We start from the raw sequence: 18795 nt of genomic DNA on the forward strand, positions 1-18795 counted from the left end.
ACATGGCAGTGCCCTGTTGTAGAATTGCCCTCTAAGTTTTAACTGTTAAATTAATGCCTTCTGATATTCAGTCGGCAGTGGTTAGCTTTTCAGTGATTTTTTAAAACGTTGACAATCGCCGGCTGCATTACCCCAGATATTCAATGGCGGGCTATGTCCAGGCACCAGCACTGAATATGTGGGGCTAATAACATGTGTTCTGGCTACATAACCAAAAAACAAATTGCAGTGCCACCCTGATCCCGCCCTCCCCACACTCAGGTCCCGATCCCTCCCTCCTCAGTGATACCAAGCTCTCACTCCATTCCCCACCCCACAATCCCCTCCCACCCCTCCTCCATGCATGAAAGAACCCCTCTCCCCAGGTTTTTGAGCTGTCCTAAATTTGCTTTCTTATCTATGGGGGCGCCGGCACCCACATGACTGCCAGATCCTCCCCAACCCTGCCCCTAACCTGCCCACTTTTTTGATGACCTGTCAGAGCCTCTCTGGCCTGCTTAAATCACTTTGAATATCAGGAGAATGGCTCCTTGCTATTTCAAGATTAAATGCCGTAAGTAGATTAAATGCCGTAAGTTGTACTTTTTTGTCCCTCTAACAATCATTTCTGCCAATGTTCTTAACACTGAGGTTTAGATGTGGTGGCACATTTAAGGACTGGTTTTGCCTGCTGGTCTCATTATGCCACCAATATAACTCCATGCCATCCTGAGATTTCCATCTGGTCCTAGTTTTCTGGCTCCTTTGACATTGTACTCTGGTCTCTGACGATGACATGAATTACATTAATGATGTCACTCTGAGCACTGATACATGGTGAGCTTTGGTGACATCAAAGCCTTTTTACACTTCTCAATGCTGCACTTACCTTATTGAATTATTCATTATGAAAGCAATATCCATTACAGGCTCTGCAATCTATCTCATGCCATAGCTTGCTCATGTATTCCAGTAAAACCAGCCTGATCAGACATAGAAGGTACTAAGATACAAGCTAATTTTTTGGTCAGGGCTTTAATCTTACAGTATGCATAGCATCCTGTGACAGCATGTAAGAGCTGCTGCTTTTCCTGAAATCCCTACTGCTATGCAGTATAACATGTTATTGCATCACACCCAGTGGTTCTGCTGAGGTAAGAGTATTCCAATGGCTTCTGTTTGTGTCTGCACTGAAAAAGGGTGGGGATAAGAAGGCCCCTGCTGGGAATTGTTGATGGCTAGTGTATTCCTTAGATTACAGCCTTACCACTCTAATAACAGGCATTGCTAGTATCCGATGCCAGGCTCATCCAGTAGCATTTTTTAAGGGACTGTGCCATTTTATTTTCAATTTCCAATAAAATAAAGGCGCTGGTGTAGACAGCGATTCGACAAAGGAATATCTGGTTAAAAGAAATCAATTTTCTAGCAGGACAGAGATGTTTGGTCCTGTGCTGGACATCTAAGTGCCGCTTGAATTTCATTTTTCAGGGGAGCTGCACATATAAATTATGTTGTGTACACTCTTATAGGCTCATAGTTTTATACATGCAGAAAAATGGACATAGAAAGGGCTTTCCTATGACAGGGTCCACTATGTGCCTACACTAGGTGTATAAGTACAGACTGAGTGCCTATGCATCTAGCATATATGTTTATACTGGACCTGCCATGGCCAGGTATAACTTGGTGCATACAGCCCAAACGGATATGCCAGACATATAGGTGCCAAATATCTGCACCGATACATCTAGAGTAGGTGCATAAGTATATGTGTAGAGTGGGCATATATGTTCATCGGCGTACATTATAGTATTTATTTTAGAAGTGCTATTCACATTTTAGATGAGCATAAACTGGCATCTAGGGGGTCAATATTCAAAGCGATTTAGCCGACTACTGACCGGTTAAATCACTTGGTTGGGGCTAGCAGCTAATTTTCAGTGGCACTTAACTGGCTAAGTGTCAGTGAAATTCACAGTTAGCGCCTAACTCATAACAGGCTATGTTGGGGGCAAACAGGGGGTGGAGTCAGCACTTGGCCACTTAAGTGCTGATATTCAGCCCTTTACCCCTGGATTCTTTATATCGCACTGAGATTTCCATGCAGAAATCGAAGCTTATTCCATAACAATGTGCATAACCTAATTGGGTAACAAATAATCTGCGCTGATAATTGGATATTAACAATCAATTATCATATAGATCTGGACAATTCTGCTTATGGCTGTGCGGGGATAGTCATATATCCATGCCTCTTAACCCATCCCAGGAACAAATCCACTTCTATAGCATAATCTTTTGTGTTGTGAAGGATCTTCAGAATTAATGCAACAAGACTGCTTAACTGACAGTTTTCAGGCAGACAGGTGCAAATCATCATTGATCTTATGAAGTATGTTTTTTTTAATGTTCATCATTTTTAGTGCTCTATTCTCAAAGATTTCTTATTTCTTATTTTTAATTTTAATCACAACCCATTTCTTAACGGCAACAGTGCAATTCTACATATATTCAACCTGACTGCCTGAAAACTGTCAGTTAAGCAGTCTTGTTGCATTAATTCTGAAGATCCTTCACAACACAAAAGACTATGCTATAGAAGTGGATTTGTGCCTTGGATGAGTTAAGAGGCATGAACAATCAATTATCAGCACTAATTGGCATTAACAAGAATGTATGTGCAATACTTGCTAAGAGTATTCTGTAATATGCTGCTTGTAAATTCTGTTGCATAGTTGAAAAGAGGGCGTGGTCATGGGTGTGGAATGCGCAGACCATGAGCGTTTCAGCAATCTATGTGCATTGTTATAGGTCCTCACCTAATTTAGGCATCAGGATTTACACCAGGTTTTACTTGATGTAACTTCCCACAACTAAATTTAGTCGCGTGGAACGGCAGTCAGTGTATTCTAAAAACCGCATGGAAATTTAGGTTTTTTCTATAAAATATGCCTAAATAAAAGTGTACTTATAGAATGTGCTTAGGTAAATTTTATATTGGTGCCAAATTTTTAGGCATGATATACAGAATCTAGTCTTAAGTGGCCAGGTTTAGCACACAACTGAGACCGCATAAAATTCTGTTCTGTTTTTATGTGCTAGACCATGGCTGCTTAAGGGCTGAATATCACCTTATGTAGCTATGTGTTAACCAGCATAAAAATAGCAAGATATTCAAAGCTGAGGCCCACACAGGTCTTGACTTTGGCTATCCGGAAATAAATCCATCGGCGGTGAGCAAAACGCTCGCCACCAATCGCTGAATATCAGACCCTAGATGCACTAACTCATGCTTATATTATATTACGTTTAGATTATTATAATATAGTGTATGCAGGTCTCTCAAAACTTAACTTAAACGATTACAGATGATTCAAATACAGCAGCTCGCGTTATTTGTAGAGCTTCAAAATATGACAGGATCACTCCATTGTTATACCAACTGCACTGGCTTCCAATAGAAGCTAGGATAAAATTTAAAGTTCTGATACTAACATACAAAGCTTTTCACTTATCTAGTCCATCATATCTGTCTAATCTTACTATTCCTTATACACCAACTCAGACACTTCAGTCATTGACAGACAATAGATTGGTAATTCCACCTCTATCTAAAGCTAGATGGGAATCAGCGCAAACATCTGCATTCTTTTTCCTTGCCCCTACATTTTGGAATTGTCTTCCTAAAGAACTTAGGCTTGAAGATTCTTATATTAATTTTCGTAAAATTTAAAAAACATATTTTTTTTCGAGAGTCATTTGAAAATAATGTTTAAAATAAAAACAAAGGAGAAAAGAAGGAAATAGGAGGGAGAAAGAAAGGAAGAAAACATAAAATAGAAAAAAGAAAAAAAATTTAGATTTTTTTTAATTTTATTACGTTTTTATGACTATAGCCTGAGAAATTTGTAAGAATGTTATTAATAGAATGTCTTTTTGCTGTGCTTTCCTATCATAAATGGATTTCAGAGTATGTTTATCCACCGGTTTTTAATGTTATTTTATTGTTATATTAAATTGTAAACCGTTCTGATTTACTTTTGTAATAAGCGATGGTCTAGTAAATGAATAAATGATAAACGATATGTAATTTTCCATTTTAATGGGAATTGCTAAAGTTTGGTGTGTGGAAGTCTCCAGAGTTTTCTGGGGAGAGGGGGGTGATATGGAGAGTGGATAGAGGTCTAGCTTGGGGGAGGGGGGTTGTTTAAGGAATAAGTTGCAGAAATAAACTGTTCTGAGTTGGTGAATGACATAGAGGAGGTACTAGGGAGATAATAAATGTAGGTGATGCACTATGCTCAGGATCTTTGGTTACCTGCACCCCTGCTGGGACCCTTGGAGGAGAGGGGTCCTGGAAAAGCAGAATAAACCAAGACTGAATTAAGGAGTAGTTGATGCCCCTAAAAGTGGCAACTGTGAAGGTGTAAGGAGCCACGAAGGACCGGAGTTAAATATGGGCAAAGATCTGAGAATGGAGAGAATCGGAGGCTACTACAATGAATTCCTCAGGGGAAGACCCCAAGAAGGTAAAAGTGTCTGGGATGGAATGACCGAAACCGGAGAGTCCCCATCCTAGAGCAAGATCTGGAGACCCAGGGCCAGCGGCGGCGACCGCTAAGAGGTGGGGGAGTAAGGAGAGGATGAAATGAGTTCCAGCACCCCCCAAACCTTGTCTCAGACTTTTAATAGCCTGGACCATGTGATCACCCTAATGCAAGGATGTGGATAGAGGTGGAAAGGAGTGGAGAAGTAACAGGTGCTTCCTTGAGAGGGAGTACCAACAAGACTCAGGACTGCAGCACCATAGCTGAAAAGGGGACAATTAGAAAGACAATCTAGTAGCAGAGCCATCCCACTTGAGAGGAGGTACTGTATCATATGGAAAGTACCCAAGGACCTGGAGACAGGCCTACCCAAGCCCACCACCAATATGGCCTCTGTTGACCTCTGGGGGACATCCTTGTGAACATCCCTGTGCCTTTGGCAACTGACTGAGTTGTAAATAGCCCAGAGGTGGACCGATTGCTCAGGAGGATCAGAATAAGGACAGGTGGGGGGGTCACATGATGCAGGTGAGCTGAACAGATGTCTCTAAGCTTGGCTCTGCTCCCGTCATTTGAAAACCGTTGATTTATCATAAAGATCAACACGTATAACTGCACTATCTCTAATATATCCAGAAATGTTCTCTAATGTCTTTTGTTTAAAACTATATGTATTTCACGTATCTCTAATATATCAGGAATGCTCTTTAATGTCTTTTGCTCTAAATCATCATGTATTTCACCACCATGTAACCCAAAACCCTCTGTTAAACCAATTGTATGTTCTCTTCTACCTCCATCACCCTTGAAGAATTGTAAGCCACATTGAGCCTGCAAAGAGGTAGGATAAATGTGGGATACAAATGCAATAAATAAATAAATAAAATAAATAAATATACCTCACCTGGATGAGCTCCCTTTCAACCCTGTCTGTTATAATAAGGCACAACACTTCTTTTGGCGAAGAAGTAGAGCCCAGCAGCGAGGCTGAAAGGTGGTTATGCCCTTGAAGACCCCGCAGGCAAGGAAGCACTGTGTGCAGCATGGAAAGCCTAAGATGGTGGTGATAACTTCCAGCCCATCTCAGGTAACCATGCTGGCTGAGGCAATTAAGGAACTGACACAGCAGATAACTGCGGTACTGGACGAAAAGCTTTCTAAGCTTCAGGCTTCAATGGATCACATTAAAGAAATGCTGGAGGGTAAAGGCGCGATATTGCAGCAGGCCGAAGATCGTATCTCGTGTCAGGAGGATAGAGGTGAAACAGTGGACACGAGGTTAGCAGCGCTAGAGGGGCAATGTAAGCAGCTTGCATAGCAGGTTGATGAACAATAGAATCGCAGCAGGCGCAACAATCTCAGGATTATCGGGCTGCCCGAATTGGTTAAAGACAAAGAGTTCTGGGAATTTTTGGAAAAGGAGCTACTGGACCAGTTGGAATTGCAGCTGCCAGAGAATGTGCTGTGGGCTGAGAGAGTGCAAAGAGTTGGGGCCCTCCGCGAGGAGAGAAGCATCGCGGCCCATTCTAGCCTGGATCCTTAATTATGCAGAGAAGGACAAGTCCTTCAGGCATTTCGAGGAAAGAAAACTGTGGAGTATCTCAGGGCGCTATTAAATGGACTTGGAAAAATTCCGCATTTTTAGGTATAACTTGTCGGAATGTTTTTTACGTTTTTGGGAGCGTGCAGGTGCCCTTGACCTGGATTGGCCACTGTCGGTGACAGGATGCTGGGCTAGATGGACCTTTGGTCTTTCCCAGTTATGGCACTACTTATGTACTTATGTACTTATGTACTAAGGGTTCCGATCATGAGGAAAACAGATGGGCCGGCACTGAAAGTGCCTTTCGATAAGGGGGTGCGCTTTGCTGTACTCTTACCCTGCCTAAAGTGTGCCTTTTACATGATAACAAGGCCCTTTACTTCTCTGACCCAAAAGAATTAGGTTGCATTTGTGGATAAAGTACCTTGAGACGGAGGAGAGAGCTGAGATCAGTTGGTTGTCCTTTGTACTTTCAGGCGTGCCATTTGCCAGTGAGTGGCTGAAGATTTGCTGGGCTTCTCAACTTTTGCTTATGTTGTGCATTTACAAACCATATTCCTACAGTAGAACACTGATGTGTATAGTTGTCAATTATTGATGTTTAGCAGGGGTGATATTCGGGGTAACAGTTCAGGGGAAGGGACGTGCTCCCCATCAGTGTTTTTTTTTCTCTATTTTGAATTGTATCTGGAGTGCGACGGGAGGTGGGAGATGGGCAGAGTTAGTGGTGGGGAGAAGGAATGAATGGTGAGAAGGTGTGTATGGTATTATGTGGGTCATTTTAGTGATCGTGGTGGGAGGAGCAGTCTGGGGGGCGGGGGTGGGATTGCAAGGGGTCCAGGTGGAGGGGGTAGTGGGGAGTGGTAGGGTGGGGTTGCTTTGTCCAGAACCTTTTAACTTTTGAGGCGAGGGTTGTGGTTGGGCTGTGCATTAATGTCTTTTTCTGGGGGGGGGGGGGGCGCGCTGGTCTTATCCCACGCTTCTCTGATGGTACTGGGTGTCCCCGGAGGGTCCAGCTGGGAGACTCTCTGGGAATATTTTTGTTCTTGTTTCCTATTATTATAATGTTTTTGTTAACGGAAAATCCTGGTGGATCTTAAAGTCTTATCCTTAAATGTTGATGAAATCCACTCTCCCATAAAATGCACCAAAATTCTCCAAATGCTTAAGCGTCAGAATGCTGACGTGGCTTTGCTGCAAGAAACCCATCTAGGGAAATTTGAACACTTTAAGCTGAAAAGAAATTGGGTGGGTGATTTATTTTTTGCAGCCTACAATGGTAGGCAGCGGGGAGTGACTATTTTATTTAAGAAAAACCTAGCTTTTTCCATGCACAAATTATATCAGGACCCCGAGGGTCGATACGTCATCACTGGGCTTCTGCAGGGTGTTAGGGTGGCCTTTTACAGTATCTATGCACCAAATGTCTACTCTCATAGATTTTTTACCCTGTTGGCAGCCAGATTAGCAATCTTTGATGAATACCCACTAATCTTGGTGGGGGGGGGGGGGGGGGGGAGAGATTTCAACATCACAAGTGACCCTCTAATAGATTGTAAACCTCCAAAGAAATCAACTAAAGATCATGGGGACCGGGGAGTCAATTTTTTTAATCGGGAGCTAGACGTAGTAGACATATGGTGGCTCCTCCACATGGATGAGCATGATTACACTTTTTTCTCTCACCCGCATAAGGCCCATGCAAGTCTGGATTATGTTCTTTTGTCCCAATCTTTGATACGTAGTGTAGAACGAGCTGAAGTGGGGGTGCCCAATGACTCTGATAATGCCCCAGTGTGGGTTGACTTGCGATGGGGCAAGGGGGCAGGCGTTGCACGTTGGCACATGAACCCTGCTTTGTGCCTGGATCGCAAATTCTGTAAGTATTTGAGGCAGGGTTGGTTGGGTTATGTGGCTGAGAATGATGTCCACTCTGTAGGGCCCCGAATATATTGGGAGGCGGCCAAGGTGGTGCTCCGGGGTAAGATTATAGCTTACACTGCTTCCATGCGCAAACGAAGGGACCTTAAGTTCCGTGAACTGGCAACTCTGCTGCGGAACTCAAGAAATCTTTTCATTTTATCTCCCTCTGAGAAAACACAATGTGATTTTTTTTGAAGCAAAAAAGAAGATGCAGGCATTGCTGGATGCCAGGGCCCTTTATAGTATCAAATTGTACAAACTTCTGTTGCATTAATGGGGCAACAAAACTGGAAAGTTGCTTGCTTCCTTGGTGAAACAGAGATCGGCAAAGAGCTACAATGGCAAAATTAGAGACTCATTGGGGCATCATATAATCGCACAGAAGCATTTCAGCGCGAATTTGTACGTTTTTATTCCTCACTTTATAGTAAGGGGACTTTCTCCACCGAGCGTTGCGAGGAGTTTTTCGCTCAATTAAGTCTGCCATCTTTGACGACGGATCAGTTATATTCATTAAATGCGCCGTTACAGGGGCAGGAGGTGCAAAGAGTTATCAAACAATTGAAGCAAGCTAAGGCTCTGGGGCCGGATGGTCTAGGCACCGAGTTCTACAAGATCTTACAGGACCTGCTGATTCTCTCATTTGTGTCTATGTGTGACGAACTGCGAGAGTCACAGGATATGGGTTCTTCTTTAAATCATGTTTTTATTACCGTTCTCCCCAAACTGGGAAAAGATGAAGAATTGGTAGGTTCCTACACACCCCTTTCATTGCTCAATCAAGATGTTAAAATATTGGTGGCGGTGTTGGCGTCTAGGTTGAATAAATTTCTCCCTCAGCTGGTCCATCCGGACCAAGTGGGTTTTGTCTCGGGAAGATTTGCTTCGGCTAATATTCTAAAAGTCAGCCGTGCCTTGCGCGAGGGGAGCGGGCAGGGGGGGATACAATCTTGGCAGGGCCGTGCCGATGCGGTAAGCGGGGTAAGCACCGCAGGAGGGCGCCCACCTCTGTAGGGCGCCGCCGCGGTGCTTACCCTCGCCCCGCGCCGCCGAGGCCTTTAAATCTTTTACTTGCAGTCGCAGCAGCATCTGTGAAAGCGGAGCGCTGCCGACGTCTCCCTTCCCTTCGCGCTGTTGGTTCCCTCAGTGTCCCGCCTTCTTCTGACGTCAGAAGAAGGCGGGACACTGAGGGAACCAACAGCGCGAAGGGAAGGGAGACGTCGGCAGCGCTGCGCTTTCACAGACGCTGCTGCGACTGCAAGTAAAAGATTTAAAGGCCCCCAGGGCGCGCCGCGATCATCTTCAAGGGGGGGCGCGCGCGCCAACTGTTCATCTGTGGCGGGGGGGGCGCCAACTGTTTGTCTGCGGGGGGGGCGGCACAGACCCTTGGCACGGGCCTGAATCTTGGCTAGCTTGGATGCAGAAAAGGCCTTTGATAAAGTGGTCTGGAAATATTTATTCTGGGTGATGCAACGTTTTGGTATTCGGGGTGCTTTCTTAGATTGGGTACGGGCACTTTATAGTAACCCTACAGCTCAAATTAATATTAATGAAACTTTGACTGAAAAACTATCCTTGCAAGGGGAAATGAGGCAGGGGTGCCCACTATCCCCCCTATTGTTTGTGCTTACGCTGGAGCCCCTGGCCGCTAAGATTCATCAGGACTTTGTCTTGACGGGGGTTTCAATTGTGGGAAGGAATATCGTATAAACTTGTTTGCGGATGACATGCTTTTGATGCTGGACAATGCATCAGTCAGTCTACCATGATTAATGAACATTATCCGAGATTTTGGGGCATTCTCCGGCCTCAGTATAAATTTTGCGAAATTGTAGGCATTGCCGCTATCCTGCCCATGCACTTATATAGCGATGTCAAATTTTCCTTTGTTATGGGCGAATGTGGGTATAAAGTATTTAGGAGTTTACCTCAGTGCCAACCATTCATGGGTATACGAAAAATGTGATAGATAAATTTAAAAGCCATAAGAGGCTGTGTTCCCAATGGAGGGAACTGCAGTGAACTTTCTGGGTAGAGTCGTGCTGGTCAAGATGGTTGTTTGCCTAAATTGCTCTACCCCTTGCAGATGCTTCCACTTTGGGTACATAGAAGGAAGACTGTGAGTTTCGTAGCATTGTTAGCTTTTTCATATGGCACGCAAAAAGAGCCAGAATTTGTTTCTTAAGCTAACACATGATAGGGCGCGAGGGCGGGGGGGGGGGGGGGGGGTTCGGCTACCTGACCTGAGGGTATACAATGTTGTGGCACTTCTCCGCTGGATTCACGAGCTGCAATCAGGGGCTAATTTTTTCGCTCCAGCTGATTTTTGGAATAGTTGGTGTGCATCTTATGATCCTTTTGTAGTATTAGTCCTGGCGTTCTCGGGCCTTGGGAAGCTTGCGGGGAAATCCGTTCTGGGGGCTTTGCGTAGGGCATGGATATGGTGGAGGAGTCATGGAGGAGTGGGGGGAGTGAGTCCTTTGCTCACCCTGACGGGTAACCCTGACTTCCCTGCAGGTCAGGATTCAGTACTTTTTTGACAGTGGGCAAAGGGAGGTTGCAGGTTTCTGGGACATCTGAGACTGTTGGGAGGCACATGATTTCCCTCCTTTAACCAAGTCAGACGCACAAGGACCATCCACAATTCCCAATTCTTCGCCTACCTTCAGGTCAGAGATTATGTTCTGGTCACTGAGCGGTGGCAGAATGCACAGGCAACCTTCTCGCAATTGGACCAATTTTTTTACAACTGCCATCTAAATTAAACAAGCTATCTCAATGGTATCAAGAGATCAGGGATACTAGGAAGGCCCCCTACTTGAGGAAGCTGGCAGGGGTTTGGGGCACGGATTTGGGGGAAGCCATACCAGATTCCCAGTTGGAAGCTGCATTTGAGGACTTGCATAAAGTGACTCCCAATGCAGCGTTGCAGGATAATCAGTACAAAATTTTACATAAAGTTCACATCACCAGGCATAAAGGTAGGATTATGGTCCTATGGGATGATAATACCTGTGTGAAGTGTGGGGTTGGTCTGGGTACTTTCCTCCATTCATGGAATGTCCCATGCTTTCTAATTTTTGGTTTAAAGTCTTAGAAGTTATTGGCTCTATAGTACAATGCTCATTTGACTGGTCATACAATGTAGTATTGCTGGGAAGCAGGACCCTGTTGACTGCAAAAGGTCTGGGAGAGGAACAGAGTAAATTTATCCTGCTGGCCACTCTGCTTGCTAAAAAGTGTATTTTGCGATCTGGGTCGATCCAATGCCTCCATCTTTAGCTGTGTGGCAACAACCTCATGCATGAGATGGCACAATGGATAACCCTCCTCTCTCAAATTCTCTATTTCACGACACCAGCATTGCTATCGCGGATATGTGGAGCAGATATGTTTCCTCATACCTGGTGGAGAAGATAGAAGAGGAGCTGCCTATTTAATTGTATATCTGAGCGGGTAACAGGGGAGGGGGGGGAGGGAGAGGAGATTCTTTAAAAAAAATGGGCTAATGATGTTTTAAAAGTTTTTAGTCTCTCCTTCATACTTTTTGTTTGAGAACTGTACGAGGTTTGTTCCCCACTGTTATGTAATGTTTATTTTATAATTTTTGTGAACATGTGGGTAGTTGTTGTTAACCAATCTTTGACTTAATAAGATACTTAAAAAAAAAAAAAGAATAAGGCCAGGTACACCTTGAAAGGGGAATTTTCAGCATTAATACAGGAAGAGCAGGAAGGGTGCTGGCTGGGAGATCCAGTGCCTGCTGATCTGTAGGAGGAGCCCTGGACTGAACCAGGAAAAAAACCAGTGACAAGCGGCTACCGAAGGTGAGCTGGGTGGACCGATATCTTCAGAAACTAGTGAAAGATATGTGGGGATTGTACTACTGCTATATTCCTCTAAAATGTGAGTCAAATGACAAGTTAAAGAGTGATAAATCAACTGGACTGGTGGCATACACTCCACGGTACTGAGAGATTGGGAGACTGGGTAGATGAAGTTTAATGTGAGCAAGTGAAAAGTGATGCATGTGGGAAAGAGGAACCCGAATTATAGCTACGTAATGCAAGGTTTCCACATTAAGAGTCACCGACCAGGAAAAGGATCTAGGCATCATCGTTGATAATACGTTGAAACCCCTCTGCCTAAGTTTGCAGCGGCAGCTAAGAAAGCAAATAGAATACTAACCAGCTTATAATCGAACGAGAAAACGCCCAAGTTCCGACCTAAATCGGGAGATGGACGTTTATCTCACAAAAACGAATAAAGCTGGTATAATCGAAAGCCGATATTTTTGGGCGTTTTAAACTGCACTCCAGTCGCGGATGCAGGACAAAAGTTTATGGGGGCATGTCAGAGGTGTGGCGAAGGCGGAACGTGGGCGTGGTTATCTGCCGAACAAAGATGGGCGCATTTCAGCGATAATGGGAAAGAAAGTATGCGTTTTTAGCTAGAATTTAGGACACTTTTCCTGGACCCTGTTTTTTGTCACGCAATAAGGCCCCAAAAAGTGCCCTAAATGACCAGATGACCAATGGAGGGGAATCGGGGATGACCTCCCTTGAACTCCCCCAGTGTACCTAACCCCCTCCCACCACATAAAAATGATGTTTCACACATTTTTATTTTCACCCTCAAATGTCATACCCAGCTCCCTGGCAGCAGTATGCAGGTCAATGGAGGAGTTGTTAGGGGGTGCAGTGGACTTCAGGCAGGTGGACCCAGGCCCATCCCCCCCTACCGGTTACAATTGTTGCTGCTTAATGCTTATTAGTCTTCCAACCCCCCCAAACCCACTGTACCCACATGGTAGGGCCCCCCTTCACCGTTAGGGCTATAGTAATGGTGTAGACTTGTGGGCAGTGGGTTTGAGGGGGATTTGGGGGGCTCAACACACAAGGGAAGGGTGCTATGCACCTGGGAGCTCTTTGAACCTTTTTTTTGTTTTTGTAAAAGTGCCCCCTAGGGTGCCCGGTTGATGTCCTGGCATGGTGAGGGGGACCAGTGCACTACGAATCCTGGCCCCATCCCACGAATAATGTCTTATGTTATTCGTTTTGAGCTGGGCGCTTTCATTTTCTATTATCGCTGAAAACAAAAACGCCCAGCTCACACATCGTTGAATAAAACATGGGCGTCTATTATTTTTCGAAATACGGTTCGGTCCGCCCCTTCACTGACCGTTCTCGGAGATAAACGCCCATGGAGATAGGCGTTTTCGTTCAATTATGCCCCTCTAAGTATTATTAGGAAAGGAATGGAAAACAAAAATGAGGACATTATAATGCTTTGTATCACACCATGATGCGACTGCACCCAAATATTGTGTTTACTTCTGGTCACCACATCTCAATAAAGATATAGTGAAATTAGAAAAGGACAGAGAAAGGCGACAAAAATGTTAAAGGGGAAGGGGTGACTTCCTATGAGGAAAGCTAAAGTGGCTAGGGCTCTTCAGCTTTGAGAAAAGATGGTGAGGGGAGATATGATAGGGGTCTATACAAAAATTGAGTGGAGTGGAATGGGTAGACATGAATCGCTTGTTTACCTCTTTCCAAAAATACTAGAAACTATGGGGCATGCAATGAAGTTACAAAGTAGTAAATTTAAAATGAATCGGAGAAGCTTTTCTTCACTCAATGTGTAATTAAACTCTGGAATTTCGTTGCCAGAGAATGTAGTAAAATCAGTTAGCTTAGTGGGGTTTACAAAAAGGTTTGGATGGTTTCCTAAAGGAAAAGTCCATAGATAGTTATTAAAATGGACTTGGGGAAAATCCACTGCTTATTGTACCTTTCTGGGATCTTGCCAGGTACCTGTGACCTGGTTTGCCCATTGTTGGAAACAAGATGCTGGGCTTGATAGACCTTTGGTCTGTCCCAGTATGGCAATACCTATGTACTTATATTATGTACTTATGATCTGTTGTTAGTTATCTGTAACCTGTCGTTAAAATTGTCCATAGTGCCTGAAAATTGGAGGATGGCCAATGTAATGCCGATTTTTTTTAAAAGGGTTCCAGTGGTGATCTGGAAAATTACAGATCAGTAAGCTTGACTTCAGTGCCAGGGAAAATAGTGGAAACTATTATTAAAAGTAAAATTACGAAACACATTGTCATACATGGTTAATGGGATAGTCAGCATGGGTTCAGCCAAGGGAAGTCTAGCTATCATGATTATGACTGTTTTCCTGGTTTGTGCACCCCTCGCCCTCTGGTGGCCAGTATCAGAGACTGCTATAGACTAGCTGTTGCTGTTTCCCAAGCCTGTTGTCAGAGACCGGTCCGGTCCGGATCTTCCTGTCTGCCAGAATTGCTTGCCTTGTTTGTCCATAAGCAGCACCCGTACTTGTCTTGGGATTCCTGCAACTTGAGCCTCAGCAGGTGATGGTCTTTATTAAGCACCTGTGGCTTTGCTACTTTGCCTTTGCATTGCCAAAGGTCTCTGGGTGAGTTGGTGTGCTCTGTTGCACTTCTGCCTAGTTTAGCTTCTTGTCTGAATTCCTTGTCTGGTTCTTGTTCAGTCTGTTATGGTTAGCTTAAGTTTTATTACTTCCTAATCTTGTTCCTTGTCTCTTTGTCTTGCCTGGTTCCTGTTCAGTCTGTGTGTAGTTTAGCTTTTAGCATATTGATTGTATCTCTCCTAGTGGCTGCTTGTCAGCTTTCAGTCCCTGTTCCTTTGTCTGTCTGTTTTATGCCTAGTGTTGTGTTATTTGTCTGTGAGTCCTAGCCTAGTATTCTGCTTTGCCTCTCATGTTTATTCCTTTCCCCTCTGAACCCTATCTCTGCTTCAGTCTAGCTTGTTTCCTGTACCATGTGTCTTGTGTGGAATCCTGAAGTCCTACAAGGCCGCCTGCACCTAGGGGCTCAACCTCTGGGGAACGGAGGCCACTGCAGGTGAAGTCCAATTGGTCCAGTCCTGTCTTTCTAGTTTTGCTTGCCTATAGCTTAGTTCCACTCCAATCTCTAGTCCTGTGTGTTCTTGCCTTGTTTGTCTGCATCTGCAGCTCCTGTCTTTGTTTGTTTGGTAATCCAGTTCTGGTTGGGGGGTTTTGCCTGCTGCTGCCACTTTATGGCAGTAGCCAAGGGCTCACGTTATCCCAGTGTCAGAGAAGCCAGAGATCGTGACACTTGCCTCACCAATTTGCTTTCATTTCTTTGAAGGCTGTGAATAAACATGTGGATAAAGGTTAGCTAGTTGATGGTGAGTATTGTGGATTTTCAGAAAGCGTTTGATAAAGTTCCTCATGAGAGACTCCTGAGAAAATTAAAACGTCATGAGATAGGAGGCAATGTCATTCTGTGAATTAGGAATTGGTTACTGGACAGAAAGCAGAGGGTAGGGTAAATGGCCATTTTTATCAATGGAGGAGTGTGAATAGTGGAGTGCCGCAGGGATCTGTACTAGGACCAGTGTTATTTAACATAAATGATCTGGAAAATGGAATGATGGGTAAGGTGATTAAATTTGCATATGACAAAAAAAACATTTGAAAAGTTGTCAAAACACAAGTAGATTGTGAAAAATTGCAGGAAGACCTTAGGAAGCTGGAAGAATGAGCATCCAATTGGCAGATGAAATTTAATGAGGACAAATGCAAAGTGATGCACATTAGGAAGATTAATCCGAATCATAGTAACCTGATGCTAGGGTCCACCTTAGGAGTCAGCATTCAGCTTATTTCCAATCTATAGAAGAAGGGTTATCTTCAAAAGCCAATCAAAAAATGTGTTGTTAGTCCAAAAAAAAAGGTATCATCTTACTTTTTTCCCTGTTTTGATTTATTTCTATTTGTTACATTTTTTCTAAATCTGTGCAGCACAGCTGAAAATGTGCTTAATCTACATGTATACTTCAGTAGTCTCAGAAGACGTCACTGGCCATCCTGTTTGAAAACTAACCAGAAAATTTCTTAGTTATAATGTAATTATTTTAATATAGGAACATAGCTGTACCAAAATGAAGGTATAATCCTAGAGGGAATTTTGCAGCCACAGCCTAGCTGATAAAGCTGTGGATGAAGATGTTCATTTTCATAGCTGGGCCATAATATAGCACGCTAAGTCAGTGCATCTGTGAAACATATTCTGGGATTTCTGTTCTTGGGACTTAATCTGACTTCTATCTAATGGGACAATGTATGAACCTGCGAACAGTTTGCAAAGTTGATTTCACCTGCATAAAGGATATATAAAATGCAATATTGAGTATGTGAAATTTAATGTGTGCTATTTGGCATTTTTTCACACATGAAGTCCCATTTCACAGAAAACTTTGAGGTAGGAATTAGGTCGTCCAGGTTGAGGCATTTACATTTCCCCCATTATTTTACAAAAGGAGCTTCTGAATGGAGTGTATTTGCCAGCATATATAGCAAGATCAGCGATTTCACAAGAGTATATATGCATAAAAAATGGGGTCACTCAGCATCTTCCATGTATGGATGCCTGCTATTAAAATTGGAAGTGTCAATTTTTGACATTCTCCATGTTTGTGTTAACATCATCTCAAGTTATGTACATATATATATATATATAAATAAAACATTTTATACACTTTTATATGTTTGGAAAGTGGCTTGTCTTATCTCCTCCTCCATTTTACTTTTGAATGTGTAATGTATTTATTGTACTTTATTTTATCATTTGCTGTTATGACTTTATATATATATATATATATATATATATATATATATATATATATATATATATATATGTACATAACTTGAGATGATGTTATCACTATTTTTATGTTTTTATTTGTAGTTTTTACCCCTGACGCAGCCTGAGGGCGAAAACGTGGCCACGTCGGGTACTGGCTTTATCTTGGTTGAATACATTATTTCTTTGTTTTTATATATGTGTATCGTCTACTTTTTATAACAGACAATTACTGGTAGTGCCACATATATCACCGCTAAGCTTGTTTGGTTCATACCTCTATCAGGATTCCTTTGTGTTTATCCCATGCATTTTTGAATTCCATTACTGGTTTGCATCTCCACCTCCAGTGGGAAAGCATTCCAGGGTATCTACCACCTCTCCGTGAAAAGTACTTCCTGACATGAGCCTGAGCCCCCCCCCCCCCCCCCCCCCCCCGCAACCTTTATTATTTATTTATTGCAATTTAGTTATACCACACTAACACAAGGAATATCTAGGCAGTTACAAACCTAGAGTGTACAGTTAAACAGAGATAAATAAATACTAAGAAATTAAATGCAAGACATAGGACAAACAAACTTATACATTTTTGGCATGCCCAAACCATGTCCCTTAACCCATCCCCTTGAAATCTCTGTGTGTCTGACTTTTGCACAGGTAAATAGCAGCATTCTGAAATTGCCATTTACACATATGGCCATTCTATGCATATGAATGCCCCTATTTCGACTTATAGATGCTTCTACAATGACCTCCACTATTTTTCACAAGCAAAGCTGTTTGTAGAAATTATGCTAAATTGCTAATGATCTGGAAAATTGTGCAAGTCAGCTCATTAATACCTAATCGACGCATGCAAAAATGCACAATTACCTGATCTTCTTGCCAGAGTTTTCGTTAGAAAATCATCACAGCAATCATTTGCATTTTGAAGAAAATACTTTGGCACTGCAAGAAAACATCTTTTGGTACTGGTCCTTTTCCATGGAGATTTTCTCTATTTCACATATCTGCCTCTGCTTCTGTTTCTGTTTCAGAAGCATGAGAATATATCAAGGACAGATTGTTTTGTGTCTTGTCCAGACATAGATTATTCAAGTACCTTCAAAACTGCAATGTGCCAGGGTTTTAAAAGCTTGTGCTAATCTGCAATTTGGATTTGGTAGTTACTGACCTATTGGATCATCCCTTTAGTCCTTTAAGAGATGCCATCTCTATTCCTTAAAACTGATTTTCTTTATGGCAGTTTTCTCTGCCAGAAGAATCAGTAAGCATAAAACCTTTTTGTCAACTTAGCCTTCAAAAAGGCAGAATTGGGACATTTTCCACTGAGTTTGTTCAAAAACAAGGGGGCATATTGGAGGCATGTTTGGGCAGGACTAGGAAGGGCCCAAAATTAGGATGTCTTTCAGTGATAATGGAAAATGAAGAAATGTCCAGGGCAAAAAAGAAGAATGCTTTTATCTACACCTGTTTCAATCACATCTAAGTTACAAAAGGCAGTGCTTTTTTTGTAGGGAAAAAAAGGTACCGGTACTCATTATGGATAACCTTTTGACCCCGCCCCTTCAGTAGCCATACCGACAGTAGCCACACACCTGTTTATATGCACCATGGCTAATAAAAGAGATCACTGAAAATATTACACCAGTATAGGAGAAGAAAAATAATGTTGTTTCCATTATAAATCATTTCTATAAGCTGGTACAGCTCCACTACACCCAAAATGGCACAAACCAAACTAGCACACAGACCAGGAATTAGGAGAACAGTCTTGCCAAATATGAAACACAATACGTTATCAAAATCTTAGAACCTAACAAACAGATCCCTATTCAGACACTTGGCCTTGTAGTCACACATGCCAAACAGATAGCCCCTCTTCAAATACAGGCAATAATTAACCTGAAATCCTAAGAAGCTAAACTCTGCATGAAGCACACTACCAGAAAGAAACATGTTAACTCCTATACAGTGTAAACAAGACAGGTATAAATTCTCAAATTGGACATATTCCAAACACTAAAATGAAAATAAAATTATTTTTCTACTTTGTTGTCTGGTGATTTTGTTTCTCTGATCATGTTGGTCCCAGTCTCTGATTCTGCTGCTCTCTATCTGTTCTCTTGACTCCA

The sequence above is a fragment of the Microcaecilia unicolor genome, chromosome 10 (genome assembly GCF_901765095.1).
Source record: "Microcaecilia unicolor chromosome 10, aMicUni1.1, whole genome shotgun sequence".
Taxonomy (NCBI): Eukaryota; Metazoa; Chordata; class Amphibia; order Gymnophiona; family Siphonopidae; genus Microcaecilia; species Microcaecilia unicolor.